At 35.9% G+C, this 21,650-nt stretch overlaps 2 long non-coding RNA genes across 3 annotated transcripts in view; one reads left to right on the forward strand and one right to left on the reverse strand.

Annotated features, from left to right (window-relative positions):
- The window catches only part of LOC105471111 (uncharacterized), a 326,529-nt gene that overhangs the window by 247,660 nt on the left and 57,219 nt on the right, over positions 1-21,650 (reverse strand). The window lies entirely within an intron of this gene.
- LOC105471112 (uncharacterized) lies at positions 30-21,353 on the forward strand. Its single transcript, XR_011624242.1, has 5 exons — positions 30-60; positions 1,769-1,934; positions 4,528-4,700; positions 10,108-10,182; positions 21,039-21,353. It is a non-coding gene; the product is annotated as an uncharacterized lncRNA (long non-coding RNA).

Genomic DNA, 21,650 nt, shown 5'->3' on the forward strand with positions numbered 1-21,650 from the left:
TTAATTTTTGTGTATATACATCCTTTTCCAGCTATGGCTAGCAGATGCACTTGAAAGAAGGTAACAAATCTTTCCATCCCTGACTTTCAACACCCCTTAAAGCTATCTGCTTCTTTAAAGCAGGTCCATACCAGATCAATAGTTTAGTAGATTTATTTCAGTTCCTCCCTTTGATCGTTTCCTGTTCTTAACCTTTGTGTCATTTCTCCTCTGTGTTTTTCCTGAGAACTAGGCCTCCCCTCACCTCCATATCTCTCACCTGCAAAATGAACTCTTTGTTGTTCCATTTTTATGTTTTCAATTCATCTTTCTCAGTGACCATCCTAAATCTGCTCTCCCTGGAAACACTCTCAATGATATCTCTATCCTCCAGGGCTCAGAACAAGCTAAGGGGCAAGGAACAATTAAAAGTAGAAATCAAGTGTTTTCAATTACCTCTGTGCTTTTGGCTATAATAGAAATTGTCCTGTGTGTGCATGTGCACTGGGAGAATTTTTAAGCCAAATGAGAAACAAAACAACAATTAAACTCAAATACTATAAATAAATATCAGAAATAAATGAAAATAACTAAACAGAAAAAGTATATCTGGTTCATACTTGGATAAAACTATACCTAAACCATGTGATCACTTTGGAAACATTATACATAGGAAAGAAGAAAATTTGTGTCAAGGAGCTGATTAAGGAACCAGTGATATCAAAAGTGACTGTGCTACTCAGTGTTCTGAGGATATTTGAAACGTCAAAAGCTTTTCAGACTCCTGCTTAATGTCATTGGTTAGAACTGAGTAAGCTATCTTATTGACATCTCTCAGACTTGCCAACCATTGTTTAGGATGTTAATTAACTCCAGAAGTGGTCGGTGTCCCATCAGTGATGTGAGACCTCAATTTGTCATGGGAGGCTAAGGGGCTGTGGGGGAGGGGATGGCACGGAATACTGCTGCCTCTGACCTCATGGGGTTGGAGCAGAGCTGATATCCCTGGTCTGGCAAAAGAGAGGAATACAATTTTTATAGTTCTTTGTCCTTTTACACATATACAAACTTGAAAGATCCATTTCTGTGCCTGTGCCTTTTACCTCTCCTTTTGAAAAGCTACATAATGAAGAGAGATTTATCCATTTAAAAATGCTGTCTGTGCACAAAGTGAAACCTGCTCTCACCCTTCTGAGTTGTAACATTGCTTTTTCTCTGAGCCTTGTAAAGCCTGCATGAGTCAGACCACTTACGGCTTGCCCTTATACTATCAGGACATGGGGCAGGGAGGGGCAGCCGGTGTGTGCAATCTGTCAGCTATTGTACAGCCTAATGAGGCACAAGAATAAAGGTTCCCCATGTGGAATGTTCTCCTCCACATCAGAGGCACTGAGGAGGTACTTTGCAGATTCCAGCGGGTCTGGGGAGACTGTCACCGAAGTCAGCCAAGTTCCTCTGGCTGCAGTGGCAACCTGTCAGTCAGTTGGCCTGGGACATGAAATGACCATGGTAGAGGCCTGGCATCCCCTTAGACCAGTGTGTAAGGTTTGTACTTATTCCCAAGGCCAGACTCACCTCAGCTAAAGTGACCTTCTCCAAAGCTTGCTTGAGTCCACTAGGGAGTGATCCCTATAAGCTCATAACTCCTGAGAAAGACACAAAAGTAACAAGTCAGCATGAGAGATGGGGGATGGAAAGGAAAGGAGCTGGGAGCAAGGCAGAGATGCCACTAAGGGTTTCTCTCTCTCTCTCTCTCTCTCTCTGTCTCTCTCTCTCTCGGCCTTCAAAGAAAGCTTTGGAACTGGGACTGAAGATTCAGAGAGCAGTGCTGTGGGCGACTGAGTGTTGAATGCATGCAAACCAGCTAGTACAAAAGCAAAGACAAGAGCTGGACTCTGGAGCAGCACCCTGTGGCTGTTATTGGAAAGATTCACAGACAAATGGCAGCTGCACCTGCAAGTATAATGGAAAGGGTGGATATGACGATGACATCTTATTTTTATTAGGACACATGAACACCAGGCTGTCTAACAGGAGTGGGAGTAGCAAGAATTAATCATCTCATATTCCTAACATAGTGGCTTGTGGTGTTGGGGGGAGGGGTGTGTGTTTTCCTGGGTGTTGCAAACAATTGCTGCATGCTCTTCAGGGTAGCATTAATAAGTCAAATGGTTTGGAAAAGAAAAAAGTATCAGTGGGCAGAGAGCCTGGAAAAAAAAATTTAAATGATGAAGGGGCTGATGTCTGCTTTGAGTCATGCTAGGAGCTATAAATATGCAAAAGCAGAGTCAAGAGCGGCTGCTCAAGTCCAGCCTCCTAAACAGCATCCCTCCCAAGCAGGCAAGCAGAGTGAGAAATTGAGCCTACTACCCTAGCAGTCCTGTGTGGTACCCTCTGTCTACATGGCTGTGCCCAATCATGTATGGACTCTCATAGAGCCAATTACCCTAAGATGGAGATTCTCAAATTTGAATGTGCAAAGGATCATATGGGAACTTAGACAAATGCAGATTCCTGTATCTTGCCCACCTCCATCAGAGACTTGATTCATACACCAAGTGTGATGGGGCCCCAGAAATGTGAATTTTTAAAGCACTCCAAAACCTTGAAAAATATTATTTTAGGCAATGTAGAGACTAACACTGGATAAAACTAAATGATAAGTATTTTCTTTACAACAGACTAATGTCTTCTTCCCTTGAGGGTGCTCTACTTACTGCCAGCTCCTATAGACCATCCGTAGCTAAAAAATGGTCCCAGAAGTTTTCTACAGACAGACATTTATACCTTAGGTTAAATTTAAGTCAACATGTTACCTATGTTAGGAGTGTTTGCCATTTTAAACATCTTGCTTATTTTAGAACGAGGGGTTGTGTTGTTGGGTGAAGGGATTTCTTGCAGCAGCAGATGGGAACTGTAGCTGAGAAAGGAACATTCCTTCCTGCTGCCCCCAGAAATTATAAAATATCTGGCAGAGCCTACAGATAATTATGAACCATTTCACTGGGATCATTCCACCATGAATGATATTATATCCTACAAAGTCAGACTTCTAGCACTATCAGCTCAGGCAGAGGCCCAAGAGGGCAAAAAGATTTTCTACCAGGTAGTGCACCCTAAATTTTGATAATATCTCAAACCATATTACTTGAGCTAAGATTAGAGTTTAACTAGAGTTTCATAAAACATTTTCTCACTATATCTAGAAATGGGAAATCTCCACCATGAGTCACCAGAAAGATTTCTTCTCCTCTGTAATCAAACAGCCCATCTCACCCTACTATTTGCTGAGTCTATAAATCATAATAAATATTAAAGCATAAAGATAAGACCGATTAGAGGAAACAAACATCACAGTAAGGGATTCATTAAAGAAGATCAGATTCGTCTATACAGAACTGCTTCTACATTTGCCTTTTTATCAGACTGGGGATTGTTCTGGCCCATGGAGAAACTGGCCTTTATAAAACCCTCCCACAGTGATCTGTCATCCACCCAGCTCCTGGCCACATGTAAAGCCTGCTTTTATTCTAAATAAAAGTGTGCTTTTATCCCTGTAACCACCAAGGAAAAGCAATAAAAACTAATTAACACCCTTTCCATTTTGTTCTCATTTGTTAGAATCTAATTAGATTCAAGCAGAAGGGAAACCTTGCTATTGTGGTCAATCTCACTGTGCTTTAGAAAGGCCTGGCCATTGGATTAAGTAAGGAAGACAGCAAGATGACACAGTCTTTAATTTACAAACTTACCCAAGTGTAAAAAAGAAAATATTTGTTGGGAGAGTCAATAGCGGTTACCAGAGCCAAATCAAAATATCTGCAATATTTCTGAGATGGTGAGAATTATGCTTCTCTGAATATTTACAAGAAAGGAAATGGGAATAATAATCCTCTTCATGTAACAGTTAATAAATATTGAGCACATAATAAGTTCCAGGCACTGTTAAAAGTTTACTCAAATGATCTCTTGAATTTTCATAACAATTCAATGAGTAAGTTATTTTTAATATTGACATCTTACAGATAAAAAATACTTGGGGGATTTTTCTGTAGAGAGGGTCATTTCACTGCTTTGTAAGAAACTAGAGGTAATAGAGGTCACTAGGACTCAGATCTCTCTTATAAAATAACTAAGGCAAAAAAAAGATTTGAGAATCCAAAAGGTTAGAAAACAACTAATGCAAAGCCAAGCAAGAACCCACACACTGGCAAGTGTTTTGAGGACAAAGCTCATCTTCTTAAGATTTGTACTATATTGTCTCTTTGTTTATTTGTGTCATTGGATAAATTAACAGTGAGGGAAATTAGTCTTTATGTTAACAGCACATATGGTTCATTTTTTAAAAAGTCTCCTCAACTATTTTGGGCAACTACTATCAAATTGATAACTGTTATCTACTTCTTTGAAGTGGAAAGTCCTTTAAAGTTAGGACTATACTGGTAAACACATGTGGAAGTTGATAAACTATAATTCAATTTGTTGTTGATGAAAAACGTGAATCATGGACTCAGTGAGTTAAAAGCCACCTTTGTTTTCTTCTTGTAGAACCTGACTCAACGCTGGAATTCCATCTGCAACATCCCCAGTGGGAAAGCCTAGTAGGGCAGGCAACAGGAGCCTGCTAATGCTTCAAGGTCAAGAAGCATTCATCCCTGGTAGATGAGTTGGTGCTCTTTAGCATGATTTAATCAGAGTAGAGTTTAGGTTGAAACAATCATGTAAGTTTTCTTCGTCCATTAATGTAGATAGATTGATTTTTCAAGTTGTAAACAGACCCTACATATCTGGGATAAGCTGCATGTCATTGTAAAGTATTGTGTTTTTTAAATATACTGCTAGATTGAATTAGCTAATTTATGTTAAAGATTTTTGCATCCATGTTCATGACAGAAATAGGTCCGTAATTTTTCTTTCTAAGGAGTTGAAATCAAGTAAGCTGACCCCATAAAAAGTATTAGAAATTGATCCTTCATTGTATTTTCTTGGGAAGAGTTTGTCCAAGTTGAGTGTTATCTTTTTTTTTTTGGAGTGAATAGAATAACCCACTAATAAAGTAATATGAGTCTAAAGTTTTCTTTGAAAAATAATTTTTAATACTAGATTTCCATTTCCTTAGCAGATAAAAGGTTATTTGGATTTTTAATTTCTACTTTTATCAGTTTGGGTTATGTGGTATTTTTTCATAGAAATTGTCCATTTAATTTGAATTATCAAGGTAATTGGTGAAAATCCATAACATCTTCTTTATCTGTAAAATAAAATCTGTACTGACACTTTTCTCTCTCCCTCTTTCTCTGTCTCTATGTAAAATATTTATTTTACTAAATCATCTTTCTGTATCATTTAATTGTACCCTTTATAATTTCTTGCTTTCTGTTTTATACAATTTTTATTTGCTCTTTATTTTCCAGCTTCTTGAAATGAAAGCATAAAATATTTATTTTTACCTTTTTTATTTTGTTTAAATGCATTTGAGCTAATAATTTTCCTGTAAGCACTGACTGATATTCATTTTTAAAGTTTTGATATGCTAATATCTTTTGTCATTCCATTAAAAATATTTTCTAATTTGTTTTCTAATTTCCCTTTTGATTGCATCTTTTACCCATGGATTACTTAAAAGATTTTTGTTTAATTTCAATCAGCTTGGGATTTTCTTGAATATGTGCGTGTTAGTGATTTTAAGCTAAATTCCAATGTATGAATAAAACAAACAATAATTTTAACCTTTTGAAAATTGTGAGGCTTTTTTGGCACAACATATAATCAATTTTATCATGTGCACATGACAGTAATTTAAATTTTATAAAGTGTTCTATATATGTCAGTAAGGTCATGTTGATTAATTTTGTTCAGATCATCTATACTATTATTGAGTTTTCGTCAGTTTTTAAAATCAGCTTTAATTGTAGAAATTTTCACGTGTGATTTTAGCTCTGTTTTTTATTTGTGTGTTTCATCTAATTTAAAACTAAGATATTAGTTGTATACAAATGAAAAATGAGGATATCTTTCTGTTAGATTAACCTTATTATACAATATCCCTGCTTCTTACTATTATTGTCACCTTGTCTCTTAATACAGCTATTTTCTTTTGATCAATGTTTGTAAAGTAACATGTTTCTGACTTCTTACTTTAAAACTTACTATGTCCTTATAAGTAATGTGTGTCTCTGGTCAGCAGGATAAAAAGGTTTTTAATTATTATTCAGTCTGAATATCTTAGATTTTCACTGGAGAATTTATTCCATTTATATTTAATTTCTAACACTAGCTTGGTTTATATTTTCCATCTTACTCATTTCCCATTTTTTCCTATTTGTTCATTTTCTTCTTTTGTTAATTTATTTTGGCTAAATCATGTGTTTATTTTCTATTTATTATGCATTAAACTTATTCTTATAATATTCTGTTAGCAGCATCCATAAATATTACAAACACACCCTTGAATTACATAGTCCAATACAGGTTATTACATATACCATTTTATAGTACCTTAGGACTTTATATTCCTGTCTTTTATTGTTTTAGTCATTTTAGTTCTACATATATATTAAACTCCACAGACATAAAATTGTTGTTTGGTAGAATCAGTGTTGATATATAAATATATATCAAGGTTCATATCTAAATCTATATATCTCTATGTATTTGTGATATATTTATTCTTCATTCTTTCTGGTCTTTTTCATTCCTTCTTGCCTTTGTTTCTATCTGTGATCATCTTCCTCTGACTGATGAATTCTACTTAGGTTTCCTTTTACTGCAGACTTACTGGAGAAAAGTTCTCTTAGTCTTTGTGTGAAAACATTCCAGTTATGTTGTAAGATATTCTTGCAGGGTATATAATTCTAATTTTGTAGTTATTTTTATTCAACACTTTAAAGATATTATTCCACTACTATTTGGCTTTTATTGTGTTTGTAAGGAAGTTGGCTAAGAATTTCATTTCATTGTATTTGAAGGCAAGGTGACTGTTTCTCTGCTTTTAAGATTATTTTCCTTTTCTTTAATTATTTTTACCAAATTTATTATGATGTGCCCATATTTGTGTCATTTTGGATGTTTTCTATTGACCTGTTTTGAACTAATTTTGTGTTCTGTTGCATCCAGGCTGCTACTAGTGAGCCCAAACATTTAATTTTCAGTTTTAAAAAATGTATATTTCTTAGTTCTTTATACAATTTTTATAGATATCCTTTCATCTGGTCATTTCCTATGATTCTTTAACATACTATTTATAGTTATTCTAAATACTTCACCTGCTAATTCTTTTACCTAGGTTTGTGATATGACATCTATTTTCTACCTTCTTCCATCTTCCCTCTTCACAGGTCTACTAATTTTTTATTGTATGCCAGATACAAGGAATAAAAGAACCATCCATGGTCCCAATCATTTTATCTCCAATGTTCTCACCACATTTAAGTGAATATCATAAAGACATGATCATCTCAATTCAATTAGAAATTAATTTGAGACAAAACTAGATTGTAATATTTGTAATATTCAGTACATTTCTGATTTCACTGCTTCAAAGGAATTAGTCTCCTTGATTGTTCATTAGAACCCGGCTAAGACTCTGCTGAGCCCCAGACAAGTACACTTTTTTACATCTCTGCTGTTTTTAAGTTTCAGTAAGTGACTCAAGCCTGCTAACAAATGTCTTGAGCTGCTGACAGGTGATGCTCTTGATGCAAGCTCCCTTATTGGAAGATCTTTCTTCTAAAGCACCAAAAGACTCTGAATATTTTATTCTGCATTTAGAAGCTTCTGGTTTAGCCCCTCTGGATCTCCAGCAAATGTTCTTTGAGGAAAACAAGATTTGAGTCTCCTCAAGATTCCAATTTGCCACACTAGTCCTAGCTGACTGCTTAAAGCTTTGGTGGTGCCTCCTGCCACCAGAGAGTCCTGCTGCTTCAGCTCAACTAACCCTTGGTTCACACCAAAAACTGGCAGATGGCCCAGGTAGAAAAATGGCTGGAGGTAGTCAACTCACTTCTCTTCTCTGAGGAATTAGGGTATATCTCAACTCTTACTTGCACTGCTCTCTCATGCAGCCAAAAATGTGATTTTTGTAATTTACCTGCTTCTAACTATTATAGTGGGAGCATTACATGCCAGCACCCACTGTGCCCTATCATGAAGCAGAAGTCTATGGCACCCTACATAGAAACAAAAGAATCCAGGTGAGAAAACTTTTGGTTGCAAGTAGCAAGCAACCCAGTGCCAATTGGCTTAAGAAAAAGATAATATATTGTTTCACCTAATTGAAAAGTCCTTGTGTAAGTGAGTCTTCAACTACAGGAAACCTAGGAATATTTTTTAAAATATCCTCGTTGGCCCTCATTCAGTTGCAGACATCTTTCTGTCTTAGTCATCAACCAAACTGTCTTGAGAGGAGGAGATGCATGATTTCTCAGAGCAATATCTGGATCATGTCAGAAGAGGTCAAATGAGGAGATTATGGAAAGGAAGAGCAAATGCCCACTATGCCTGACCATTCCAGCCACCATTCATCTCATTATGGTCTCAACAGCTATAGTTTCTGCCAGGCATTTAAGCACTTAAATGCATTATCTTGTCTTGTGCATTGCTCATTGTTTTGCTTATGTTAAGCTGAAACTTTGTTCTTGATACCCAAATCATAAAAATTCACACTGAACTTCTAAGGTACTTAATACAGTATATTCTTACTGTCTGGTAGGTCCTCAGGAAGGTTATCCAACTGTATTTCACACTGCAGGTCACAGCTGAAGAAGGATTGGTTTCTCAGTTTTCAGCTAACATGTGCTGTCAGAAGAAAGCACTTTAAGCCATAGGTTATTATTATATATTGTAAGCAGTATTTCTTTGAATCAAATAAAATGAGAAAATGGGTAAGGGTGCCTCACTAATCCCTGAGCCATCTCACTGATGCGCAGTATTGGGTTCAGCATGCCTTCATTTGCTGTGACATTGCACATCTCATGTTGTACCTTCTAGGCAGGCAATTATGGGAAGACTTCAGTGCTGCCCTCCAAGAGACTAGACTACAGGCTGAATGGAACTCTGTCAGACAGGCAGCCTCACTTCCTCCCAGCTAGTTGATGTGTCTCTCCCAACAAAAGAAATGGTTTTGAATTCTTTCTTTCACCAGCTTGCTGCCAGAAATCTCATAAAAGAAGTTACACTTTGAGCCTGAGCTTGAAACTAGGAACTGACTTACACAGTCAGCTGGAGGGTTGGAATTGAGCAGACCATGCTATTTCCAGTAGGTGTGCACATCCCACAGAGGGTATGCTGATTAAAATCATCAGAACATAAGAAGACATAAGGAATTAATAAATTAGAGCAAATGCATAGTGTGATGATAAAGGGCATAGTCACTGGAGTCAGAATCCTTTCTCTGCTGCTGAGTGGCCTTGTGCCTGAGATTCCTAATTTGTATCATAGAGCTATTGTGATTAGTTAAAATTATGCACATAAAGTGCTTAGCATGTGAAATGCAAGCATCCCAGGCATAACCAACAATAAATAGTTATTGTGAATATTTGTATTGGCTTGTGCAGGAAATTTTAGGATAGCATCACCAACTATTTATTACCATGGTAATGAGCTAATGTGACTACATCATGCTACGTAAGTGTAGAAAAGACTTAAAAATTCATCCATCTTATACACGTCATCACATATTTTTTCTGCACATTAAAATGCCCAACCACATTGTTTCCAATGTCTGAAGATCCAAGGGCAGAGGCCATCATTAAAAGTTAAGGCTATAAATTGTGACAGGGAAAAAAATTAGGTGTACATTCCTATGAGTACATGTATTGCTCAGGGTTCATACAAATGCCCAAATCACCTTAAAATGCAATATACAAACTCATATTTGTCATTTTCCCCAAAAAATAATTACAAAGAAACTATGTGGAATGGCTTATATTTTTCTTATTTATTTAGCCTGCATTTGTTTTAGTCCACAACTCATCCTAGCTTGAAAGCAATTAGTATGCGTGCTGTATTTGTTTCTCTGTCCCCATATTTTGACTTCTCTCCTCTTTCCCCATTTTGAACCTTTCCCCTGGAAACATTCTTCTCACCTTGTTATCCTACCCATTTATTCATTTGTTATTGATTTGAAAGGTATGTAATATCTGCCAATCCCTGTGCTACAGACAAAAGAAAACAGACCCTGATGACACTCCAGTGGAGGATAAGGTAAGGAAACAGTATATTTTATTAACACAATTGGAGACTGTGCACATATTGGGAGAAAGTAATTGGATCTGTGTCTTAAAGGATGGATGAGGGTCAGGCAGACTTGTAAAGGAAGAAGGATTTTGGCATGATCAAAGGTACAGAGAGAAGAAATAGTTCAGCACGACAGGAAACTAACAATCATTTGATGTTGCTCAAATATGAAGTTCAGAGAAGTACAAGCATGCATCTCTTAACAATGAGGACATGTTCTAAGAAATGTGCCATTAAGTGATTTCATTATTGTGCGAACATCATAGAGTATACTTGCACAAACCTAGGTGGGATAGCCTACTACACACCTAGGCTATATGGTATAGCATATTGCTCCTAGGTTGCAAACCTATACAGTGTGTTACTGGGCTGAATACTATAAGCAATTGTAACACAATGGTAAGGATTTGTGTATATAAACATATGGAAACATAGAAGAGGTAATGTTTTGTGCTACAATGTATGACAGCATGATGTCACTAGATGATAGGGACTTTTCAGCTCTATTATAATCTTATGAGACCATTGTTGTATATGTGATCTGTTGTTAACCAAAACATCATCATGTGTCACATTACTATAACTGGCAAAGAGATCCTGGATAAGCAGGAAAAAAAATAGTGAAGGATTTTTTTTTTCCATTTTAAGGTCACTGTACTTTTTTTCTATGCACAGTTGGAAGTCACCAAAGGGCTTTGAACAAAGAAATGGCATGGTCAGATTTCACATATTAGATATATTACAGTCTAGAGGAGAACATTCAAGGATATGGCTAGACACACTGATGAATTTGACCAATAATCCATGCTAGAAACCCGAGAGCCTGAATGCAGGCAGTGGTTGTTGATGAAAAGGAGGCTAGGCAAAGATAGGCCTAGAGAAGGTGAAACTTGACATTTTTCCAAAATAATCCTTTAGAAAACCTTAGGAAAACATTGTTAAATGAGACAAAGATAACGCACAAAACACATAGAAGCCAACGAGTCTATAAAGATAAAGCACAAACACATAGAAACCAATTAGTCTATATAATATGAATTCCATATCCAAAGGTAAATAAGTTATCCTAGCCTCACATTTACCAGACACCCAAGCCCCAGAAATTTTTCTGACCTCTATCATGTCACTCTTTTATCCTAGAACAGATAAGGGATGGCCTTGCAGCTACCCTGGAGGCTTCCTCAGCAGCCTCCATTTCTCTCCCTAGAAGCATTTTGAAGTCACAGGCCTTAGACTGTGAGGCCATCGTTCTGCATCTTCGCTGGCCCCTACACCTGATGGCTGGAGTCCTAGGCTCTAAGTCCTCAAATGAGAAAGTTGTTTCTTTATCTGCTTTTCACCATCTTTTCCTGGACTTTAGGCCATTCTTCTTCACTTTATCTACGTATTTACTTCCAGCATCCATCCTAATGCTTCTATTCAAGGTAAAGTTTATTGGATTTCTAACCAGAGAAGTTCTCCTTTGAACCCTGACCAATGTCTTCTTATTCTGTACCGTTTAAAAGAAGCATAGTAAATGGTGAGAAGATGAGTTACATTCTTTAGTGGCAATTGGCTTTTTCACCTGCAGTTTTAAACTAGGGATCAGCAAACTATGGCCCACAGGCCAAATCTGTCCCACTACCTATTTTAATAAATAAAGTTTTACTGGAACATAGCCACCCTCATTCATTCAGGTATTGTCTCTAGCTGCTTTGAGCCACAGAAGCACAGTTGAGCAGACAGTTGTGACAGAGACCATGTGGCCCAGAACCCTAAAATATTTACCACAGAGCCTTTACAGAGAAAGTTTGTTGACCCCTTTTCTAACCCACTAGGAAGACTAATTTTTCTCTAATAGTCATATTTATTCTGTAATAAAGGCCCATATGCCTTTACTTTGGAAGTTTATCCATTTCCCTACCACAGCTGATATGTCACAACCTTAGTGCCTGTTTCCTATGTGAGAATGATCTTCAGCATCATCAACTCCCCCTCTCTCTCCATAGTCCACCCTAGAAACCATTTGGAATTCTATTAATAAATTCTACATACATTTATACAGAAAATTGCTTTACATATATAGCATTAAATTTTAAAATTTTCCTGGCATCAAGACATGGAGGAACACTGAGTAGTTAGGTCTAATGAAATGGTACAATTCATTTTTCCTTTTTGTTCTCTTTCATGCAAGGTATATCAGCAGAGCCAAAGATTGTCCATAGAGAGGAAGCAAAACTAAAACATTTCAATAATCTATATACCAGAAAATCAATTCATAATAACTAAAATTTGGCTGGGCCACCTTTCAAAGCAATCAAGTGCTTTCAGAGCACTTGATTTTCCTGTAATGTAGTAAGATAATTTACATCAGCTTTTACTTGAAGAAGTATTTTGTTAAGAGAGTTTCATTTAGTAATTCCGAACAAGGACCCTGGAGCTCTACTTTCTGGGTGTAAATCCTAGCTTTGTCCCTGATTGAGTATGTAACTTCTTTGTACCTCAGTCTTCTCGCCTATAAAATGGAGGTTATAATACCATCTACTTTATGTAGTTTATAAAAATTATGAGTTAATATATGCTGAATACTTAGAACAGTACTGCATGATAAGTGCTATATGCTTTTATTGTTATTTTATTATTTATTTATTTATTGCTTTTTTGTGCTTCTCTGCTCTTAAAGTGATGTGAATACTTTTGTTAGAGGAAAGTAGGTATACATTCTGGCAGAATTTCTCCATTTCTTCTCCTTGCTAGGCAGGCATCTGCCTCCTTGCTTTCTATTCATTTCACCTATTACCCTAGCCTTACTAGTCCCCTCTCAGAATCCCTTCACTCTGTTTGGTTGTTGTTTAATGGACAAATAAAAATTGTATTATTTATGATGTATAACATGATGGTTTGATTCATTGTGGAAAGGCTAACTCAAGCTAATTAACATATGTGTTACCTAATGCACTTGTTGTTATTTTATTGTCAAATACATAAAATTTTCTTTCTTAGCAATATTAAAAGTACAATATTTTGTTATTAGGTTTAGTTGTCATGGTATACATAGATCTAAATAGATCTCTAGAAATTATTCTTCTGTCTAACTAAATATTTGTATTCTTTGACCAACATTTTCCCAATCTCCCCATCCCTCAGCCTATGGCAATACCATTCTACTGTCCACTTCTGAGAGTTTGACTTTTTAAGATTCCACATATAAGTGAGATCATACACTATTTGTCCTTCTGTGCTGGGTTTATTTCATGTAACATGATGCTCGTCAGGTTCATCCACGTTGTCACAAATGATAGGATTTCCTTAATTTTTAAGGCTGAATAGTATTCCATTGCACATATATATCACACTTTCTTAATCCATGTATCCTTTGATGGACACTTAGGTTATTTCCATATCTCAGCTATTGAGCATAATGCTTCAATGAGCATAGGAGTTCAACTATCTTTTCATCATTCTGATTTTATATCCTTTGGATATCTACCCGGAAGTAGGATTGCTGGATCATATGGCAATCTTATTGTTAGTCTGAGGACCCTTTATACCATTTTCCGAAATGACTATACCAATTTACATTCCTTCCAACAGTGTGTTTGGGTTTGCTTTTCTCCACATTCTCACCGATGCTTGTTACCGCTTGTCTTTCTGATAATAGTCATTTTAACAGGTGTAAGTGACATCATTGTGGTTTTAATTTGCATTTCCCTAATAGTATTTTAAGCATTTTTAAATATAGCCATTGACCATTTGTATGTCTTCTTTTGAGAAATGTCTATTCATGTCCTTTGCCCATTTTTAACGGGGTTGTTTTCTTGCTACTGAATTTTTTAGTTCCTTATGTATTTTGAATAGTAATTCCTTATCAATTGTATGATTTAAAAATATCTCCTTCCATTTCTTTAGGTTGTCTGCTCACTCTGTTGATTGTTTCCTTTGTTGTGCGGCTTTTTAGTTGATGTAACTACATTTGTTTGGTTTTGCTTCATTTGCTTGTTCTTTTGGGGTCATAGCCAAAAAAAATCATTGCCCAGACCAATGTCATAAGGCTTTTCTCCTATGTTTTCTTCTAATAGTTCTATGATTTCCTGTCTTGCATTTAAGTCTCTAATTCATTTTGAGTTAATATGGGGTAAAATAAGGATCTAATTTCATTCTTCTGCATGAGGATATCCAGTTATCCAAACACAAGCTATTAAAGAGACTGTCCTGTCCCCATTATGTGTTCTTGGCATCCTTGTCAAAAATCAATTAACTATAAGTTCATGAGTTCATAACTGGCCTCTCTGTTTCATTAGTCTATGTGTTTTTTGGCTGGTACCATGCTGTTTCGATTACTTTAGCTTTGTAGAAGATTTTGAACTTAGGCAGAGTTCAAAGCCTCTGGCTTTGTTCTTTTTACTCAAGGTGATTTTGGCTTCTTGGGTAACAGCATCACTATTATTGATCACAACCAAAGTTTCTAGGCTTAGCAACTGGTCTCACCAAGAGTGGAATCAGGAGAGTGAAAATGGAGAAGCCAAGACTTTAAAACAGTGGTTATTTGCTTGCTTTTCCTATGCTTACTCCCCCTACCCTATGAGGGAAGGAAGAGTATCTTTCTTAATACTTTTCTGTGCTCCTAGAACACTGTCTCTAGGTAGAAGTTGCTCATAAATATTTATGGAAGGAGTATTTAAACGTAACAGGGAATTAGAGCCTTGTGAGGGAGGAAAGGGTAAGAAATGAGTGCTGATCCTTCACCAGCTGCTATTCCTCTGACCTCATGGTCCATGATTTCTATGGCAAATGACCAGACCAGAGTAACATGAAGGCAACAGCAAAAGTTGGAGATAGAAGTGGAGCAGAAAATCGGAGATGTTTTTCCAGGAAAAATGTCCTATGTCTAATCCTGGGTATATTAGCTATTTACCCTCTCCAGATGTTATATATAATAGTAACACCTAATTAGATCACACCACACAGATATTATCTTTAAATTTAGATAAATAATTACCATTTATTTTGAATGTGTTTGATAATGTTTCTACTCTTCTGATATTTGATAATCATTTATGCTGCCAATAATTTATTTGTAGTTATTAATTCAACATAAGCCTATCAAGTACATATTAGATATCATACATTCTGCTATGGATGAGTGATATTAACAAAATGAGTAACACATTATTTCTGTTACTCTTCTGAAGGAACACCGCTTGAAAGATAGCAAAATTCTGGATGATATAACATGATTACTGCCATTCAGAGCAAGGAATAAAGGCTATTGGGGAACTGATGAAGGAATAATTACCTTCTCTTGCAAAGATGTCTATATTGACTTTAGAAATAGTAGATATTACAATCGAGCTTTGAAGCGGAAATATGCCAAACAATAAAGAGACGAAGTATACATCAGGTAGATGAGGACAAGATGAGTCAAATAGCATTTTGGAAATGGTGAATAATCTGGGTGCCTAGAATATAGAATGTATGGGGCAGTAGCAGGGGATGAGACAGGACCAGATTAGTAATGATTTAGTTTACAAAGCATTGGGAAGCCATCAAAGAGATTTCAAGGAAAAGGGTGTTAAGCTGAATCCCAGAAAATTCAACTCTCAGGTTCAATTATCTGTTCTGGGACTTAGGAAAATTCCTTGAGTTCTACACGTTTCTATGTGTGTTCCTAGTTTCTTCATCTGTAGGGGATCATATTAGTACTTATCTCTTACGGTTCTTGTGAGGACTAAATGAATTAATATATGTAAGGTACTTAAAACAATGTCAGACTCATATTAAGTGATTTTTCTTAAATATTTCTTATTGTCTTATTGAGTGAAAATCTCATTTGTGACCCGTTGTTAAGGCATATTTGGTAGATCTACCATATATCTACTCCTAGGTCACCTAACACTGCACCAACAGAATACACACTCTGTCTTGAGTACTGTTCCTATCAAGATCCAGTGCCAAAGTAAGAACTATGATAGACACCACCTCTTCAGCTGTGTGGACTGCACATACATCAGGGTGCTGAGAGTCCAGTGTGGGAGATGACAAATTATGGGCAGAACCAGCTATTAATCACTCATGCCAAACAAAAGAGAAGTCCGTGTAGAAGTTTCTGCATGGTGAAACCTTATTTCATTACCTAAACAAACATTATTTTATGTTGTGCTTTCCTTCCTTCAAGATTTTCTTCTGGAATACTTTTTGAAAGGCATCTTGCTCATTGGATTTGTGGTAATTTAAAAAATGTTTCCCTTTCTGATTTTTTTTTAATCATTCAGCTATCTCTGAGTATCCTGAGTGCTGAAGTTCTAGGGATTGTCAGCAGAGCAAATTGATTTCCTTTATTATATAAAATCTGACTTTTATTTCCCTTCTATTATATTGGTATGTGGTCTGGTTTTCCATTTTTATAAGCACCAACATGGTAAAAAGAAACCATTAGTGTCCAATATGCTAAATGCCAGTTCTATGAATTGACTGCCCAGAGGCTAACTTGAAAATACCTATCTTTGTTCACTCACTACAACTCTTTCATTTGAAAAATGATCTCATCATATTGCTCAGCTAGGCCACAGTCCTGAGAGCAGTCCCCTAAAATGATTAATTCTCAAAATAATTCTATTTCAGCCAAGAACATTTGCATTAGCCCACATCAATATTCCATGGTGCCTCCTACTTTTTTTTCATGCCATCTGCTTCTACTCAGGTAGACCACAGTATCAAAGGGCTGCTTACCTGTCTTCCAGGGGCCATCAGTATAACTTTATTCTGAATTTCACTGAACTTAAGTGATTTGTTCTTAAATTAAAACAGAAAGTGAAATAATTTTCTTCCCTAGATTCCAACTTGACAGTGTTTATAGGGACCAGATTTTGATCAATTTTTTTACAAAAGAAAAGCTTCAAAATCAATAATAGATGCAAGATAGAGTATAAGAAATGGCATGTTTCAATAAATGCAACCAATAAGACTAATCATGTATGTATAAATGACACATATTGATATAAAGTACATTTCTAAATACAACATTCAATGATTTTACTTATGTGCTGTAGGTGAAATGAATTTGCAACAGGACTAAAAATAGTTTGGATATGTGTTCCCATCCCAATCTCATGTTGAAATGTAGTTCCCAATGTTGGAGTTGGAGGCCCGGTGGGAAGTGATTGGATCATGAGGGTGGATTTTTCATGAATGGTTTTGCACCATCCTTTTGGTGGTGTTCTTGTGATATTGAGTCAGTTCTCATGAAATCTCGTTGTTTAAAAGTGTGTGACACTTCCCCTACTCCTCCTGCTCTTGCTCCTGCTTTTGCCATGTGATGTGCCTGCCCCTCCTTGGCATTCCACCATGATTGTAAGTTTTCTGAGGCCTCCCCAGAAGCTGAGTGGATGCCAGCATCATGCTTTCCATACAGCCGGCAGAACCATGAGCCAATTTAACCTATTTTCTTTATAAATAACCCAGTCTTGGATATTACTTTATAGCAATGTGAGAATGGCCTAATGCAAGGACTATTTCTCTAATTCATTCAACCATTCATATGGTTTGGTTGTGTCCCTACCCAAAATCTCATCTTTAATTGTAATCCCCATAATCTCCATATGTCAAGGGTGGGACCAGGTGGAGGTAATCGGATCATGGGGGCAGTTTCCCCCATGCTGTTCTTGTGATAGTGAGTCTCATGAAATTTGATGGTTTTATAAGCATCTGGCAATTCCCCTGCTTGCACTCACGCCATTCTGCTGCCCTGTGAAGAAGGTGCCTGCTTCTTTGTCTTCCACCATGATTGTAAGTTTCCTGAGACCTCCCCAGCAATGAGGAACTGTGAGTCAATTAAACCTCTTTCCTTTATATTAATAAATTACCCAGTCAGGTATTCCTTCATAGCAGTGTGAGAACAGGCTAATACATTTATTATTTATTTATTTATTTATTTATTCACTAAATTACTATCTGAGGAAAGCCACCTCATAAAAATTTCTTTGCTTTCCCTTCCGTATTCTCATAGCTCTTTGCTAATTGCTTACAATACTATTTGTTTTGAATACAAAATCTCTAAGTATCTTTAATATTAAGAAAACAATATGCTGAGAACTTTTTACGATGCTAACAAGATTTATGTGCAATGATTTTTATTGCTGCATTACTTATAGTAAAAAATGTAAAACAACCCAAAATTCAGCAGTAGAAAAATAGTTAAGTAAATGATGTGCATTTGTATAATCAAGTGCTGTAAACTCATCTCAATGTTCATGTGAAATTTTTAGTGATGGCAAATATTTGTTTTATAATGTTTGCAGAAAAAATACACAAAACATGATTCCTATATCTAATGTAGTTCAAATTATATTTAAATATTTATGAATAAAATGTACTGTTAATAGTGATAATTTCTGAATTAGAAAATTAAGAATATTTTCTATCTTCTTTATATATGTCTGTACTTTGCAAGTGTTGTATAATAACGTATATAATTTTTATAACCACAAAACAAAACTACAAATTGTGTTTGTTTGGCTTTCAGTACATCCATTTTGCATCTCATACTGTGTTGCCTCTGGAAACAAGCCTAAAGAGAACTAAAATAATAGACCAGGTCTCACAGAGCTTACAATTTAATGGGAGATACTAAAGAGACAAACAGGATTTTAAAATAGCAGTACAAAACAGGATTAAAATTGAAACTGAGAAATTGTTTACTATAAGCTGGTACCACTGAAAAAGTTAAAAATTGTGGCTATAGTGGGGACTCAGGAGCAGGAAATATTGCATGGAGGCAGACCTAGATGGATTGGAATAGGTAAAACAAAGGGAAAGATAGGAAATGGACAAAAGCATGGTGTCAGTTCATGTTCTGCTTTTTGTTTGATGAATCTTTATTAGAGGAGGGTTTATATTACATAGTCAGCATTCAGTTAGAAAAACTGAAGCCATTTTATGTATTTAAAACAGGAAAGGATATAATACAGGGAATAAAAGCTTATAAACTATAGAAAGGCCTAGACAGAGTCAGAAACTGAAATCTAGAGGTTAAAAACTTGCAGAAAATTAATAACAATTTCAAAGTTCCTTCACATACTTGTGTTAGGTGAATGGCAAATAAAAATAAATCATTACAAAACTTATCTCTGTGAAGCCCACAGTCCACTGTCACAGTAAAAATAAAATGGCTTCCATCTTCCTACTTCTTTCCATATCTTGCCTAATTATATCTGCTGGGAAAAAGGCCAACATATTCAGAACACTAAAGAAAAAGTTGTCTGGCAAATATAGTTCCCAGGCTTGTAGCACTGGCCCACAGGATAAGGCAGAAAAAGGCATAAGAATGAATGCCGAGTGCCAAACTCTCTCTCCAGATATCTACCACAGATAGTTGCAACAAAACCTTGAAAGCTAGGATGAAGAATTTAGTTTTAGAAAAAAAATAGGGTTTATGATGCATCTGAAAAGAATATTATGTTGAATATAAGTTGGTTCAGAAAATCTCTCTTCACCAGCACAAGGTAACATGAAAAGTACCAACAACCTCAAAAAACTAAAGGGAACTTGGAAGTGGAGTCAACATTATGTGGGGTCAGAGGTAAGGGCGGTGTGCTCAAGTTTCACTGTGGGCCTTAAGCTGATTTATATCAACCACATAGCCACTTTAGCCCTCTTAACAGGTCAATTTCTCAATAAATGCACTAGAAGAAGCATGAAATCCAACTAGTTTTTAAACTATTGCTCTGGTTGCACAACATAGACTTAACTTACAGCTGCTATAGTCAAAACTCTGGTCAAATGAGAAACGTCACATTCACGCACACTAGTCCTTCATGGTGATGTTTCCATCCAAACACTGTTTTCATATAATTGCGTATCTGATTTTCAAAATTTCTCTTTAAGTGGTTTAGAAAATTATATTTTAAATTTCCAATGGATTATGAATAGAATGATTTTAATATACATTCACACTTATTGAAAGATAATTTCTGTTTACAAAGACATTTCAAACAAGAAAAAAATGAAGTCCTTTAGGACTGCTCTTTCCCTGTGTGTGTGGGTGAGGCAAGAGAATGCTTTAGAAAAGAGAAAGAAAGTGATTTTTAAAAATTTCACCAATATACCCTACTGTCTCTCCCACTATCCTGCCTTTACAACCTACTTATCTGTCAATTCTGCGGATGCAGAAAATGTGCTCTATGTTTTCCAGCACTGCTGACCTCAGAGACTTGCCTGCAGATCATGCCAATAAATTTTGTTTGATGAATAAATCTATTTTAATAGTCTCAATATCAATGATGCTAGATTACAAGTCAATATTGAGACTTCAAGTGATGAAACCTTCTCAGCTTGGAATCCTATTGTGTTAGAGGGTATTCAATAGAAACATTAAAGAAGAAGAAAGTGGAGAAGGAAGAAGAAAGATGAGAAAAAATAAAAACAGAATAAAGAAGGAAAGAAAGATGAAAGGAAAGGAAGTGTGACATAAAGCTTTTACCAAAAGGTTTGAGCCATATCTTCCCTGAAGGAGTTTTAACAAGAATTGAGGTGAAATATGGAATAGGACAAAACCGAGTTATAAATGTTGTTTTCACAAAACTTGCCTAAAACATGTCTAACATGCTTAGAAAGCAAAGGGGAAACTATGGAAAAGATTGTAGGTATATTCCTAAAGTATGTTTTTGAAGACATTTTGAACTATGGCAGATCTCTTGAGTGAAGGTAAATATAAATTCTATGTAGAAACTCATGAAAAATGGATAGTGTTCTCTGCGATGTATAATTTCCTAAATTGATTTATTTTTTTCTAAGCATTCACATTATTGTCATTAATATATTGTTGGCTTATGATTTTATCTACTCAGCTCAGCTACCAGGAACTATGATTAAAGCAAGTACTTCTGCTACATTTGGAGAAACCCTTTCAAGTTATTGTTCCTTGGATCAGCTATCAACATAATTTTTGTCCCATGTAGAGAAATTCAGCACAATGTATGCAGACCAATAAAACAGAAAAGGCTGTTTTCATCAAGAAAGTAGGATGCTGCGTATTTATGCACAATGTCCCATTGTAAATCAGGAAACCACAAAACTAAAAGCATTAAAATCTCCAGGTCTTTCTATGGAACACTGTGGTTGGCATTTTTATGTGAAACAAGTTTGGGTCTCAAACTTCTATGTGGCTGCAATACTTTTGCCTTAATAAAGATCTGAGACTAGAAATAATTGCTATCAATTCACAACTTATTTTTTTTTCAAAAATTACATTTATCTTATAAATATTCCTGGAAAACAACCTTAAAAATCTAATAAACTCTGAAACACTTTACCAGTGACCTTATTTCTGGCTGAATGCTCTCGTCAGCATCCTGGAGGAAAAACTGAAATTTGTGATCTTTTGATGGTCCATAAAGATGAAACCTTGACTTAGAACAGAGATTTTAAGGCATTTTCTAAACAGAGAACAGGCTCCTGAT

This window comes from Macaca nemestrina, chromosome 6 (assembly GCF_043159975.1).
Source record: "Macaca nemestrina isolate mMacNem1 chromosome 6, mMacNem.hap1, whole genome shotgun sequence".
In the NCBI taxonomy this organism is placed as follows: Eukaryota; Metazoa; Chordata; class Mammalia; order Primates; family Cercopithecidae; genus Macaca; species Macaca nemestrina.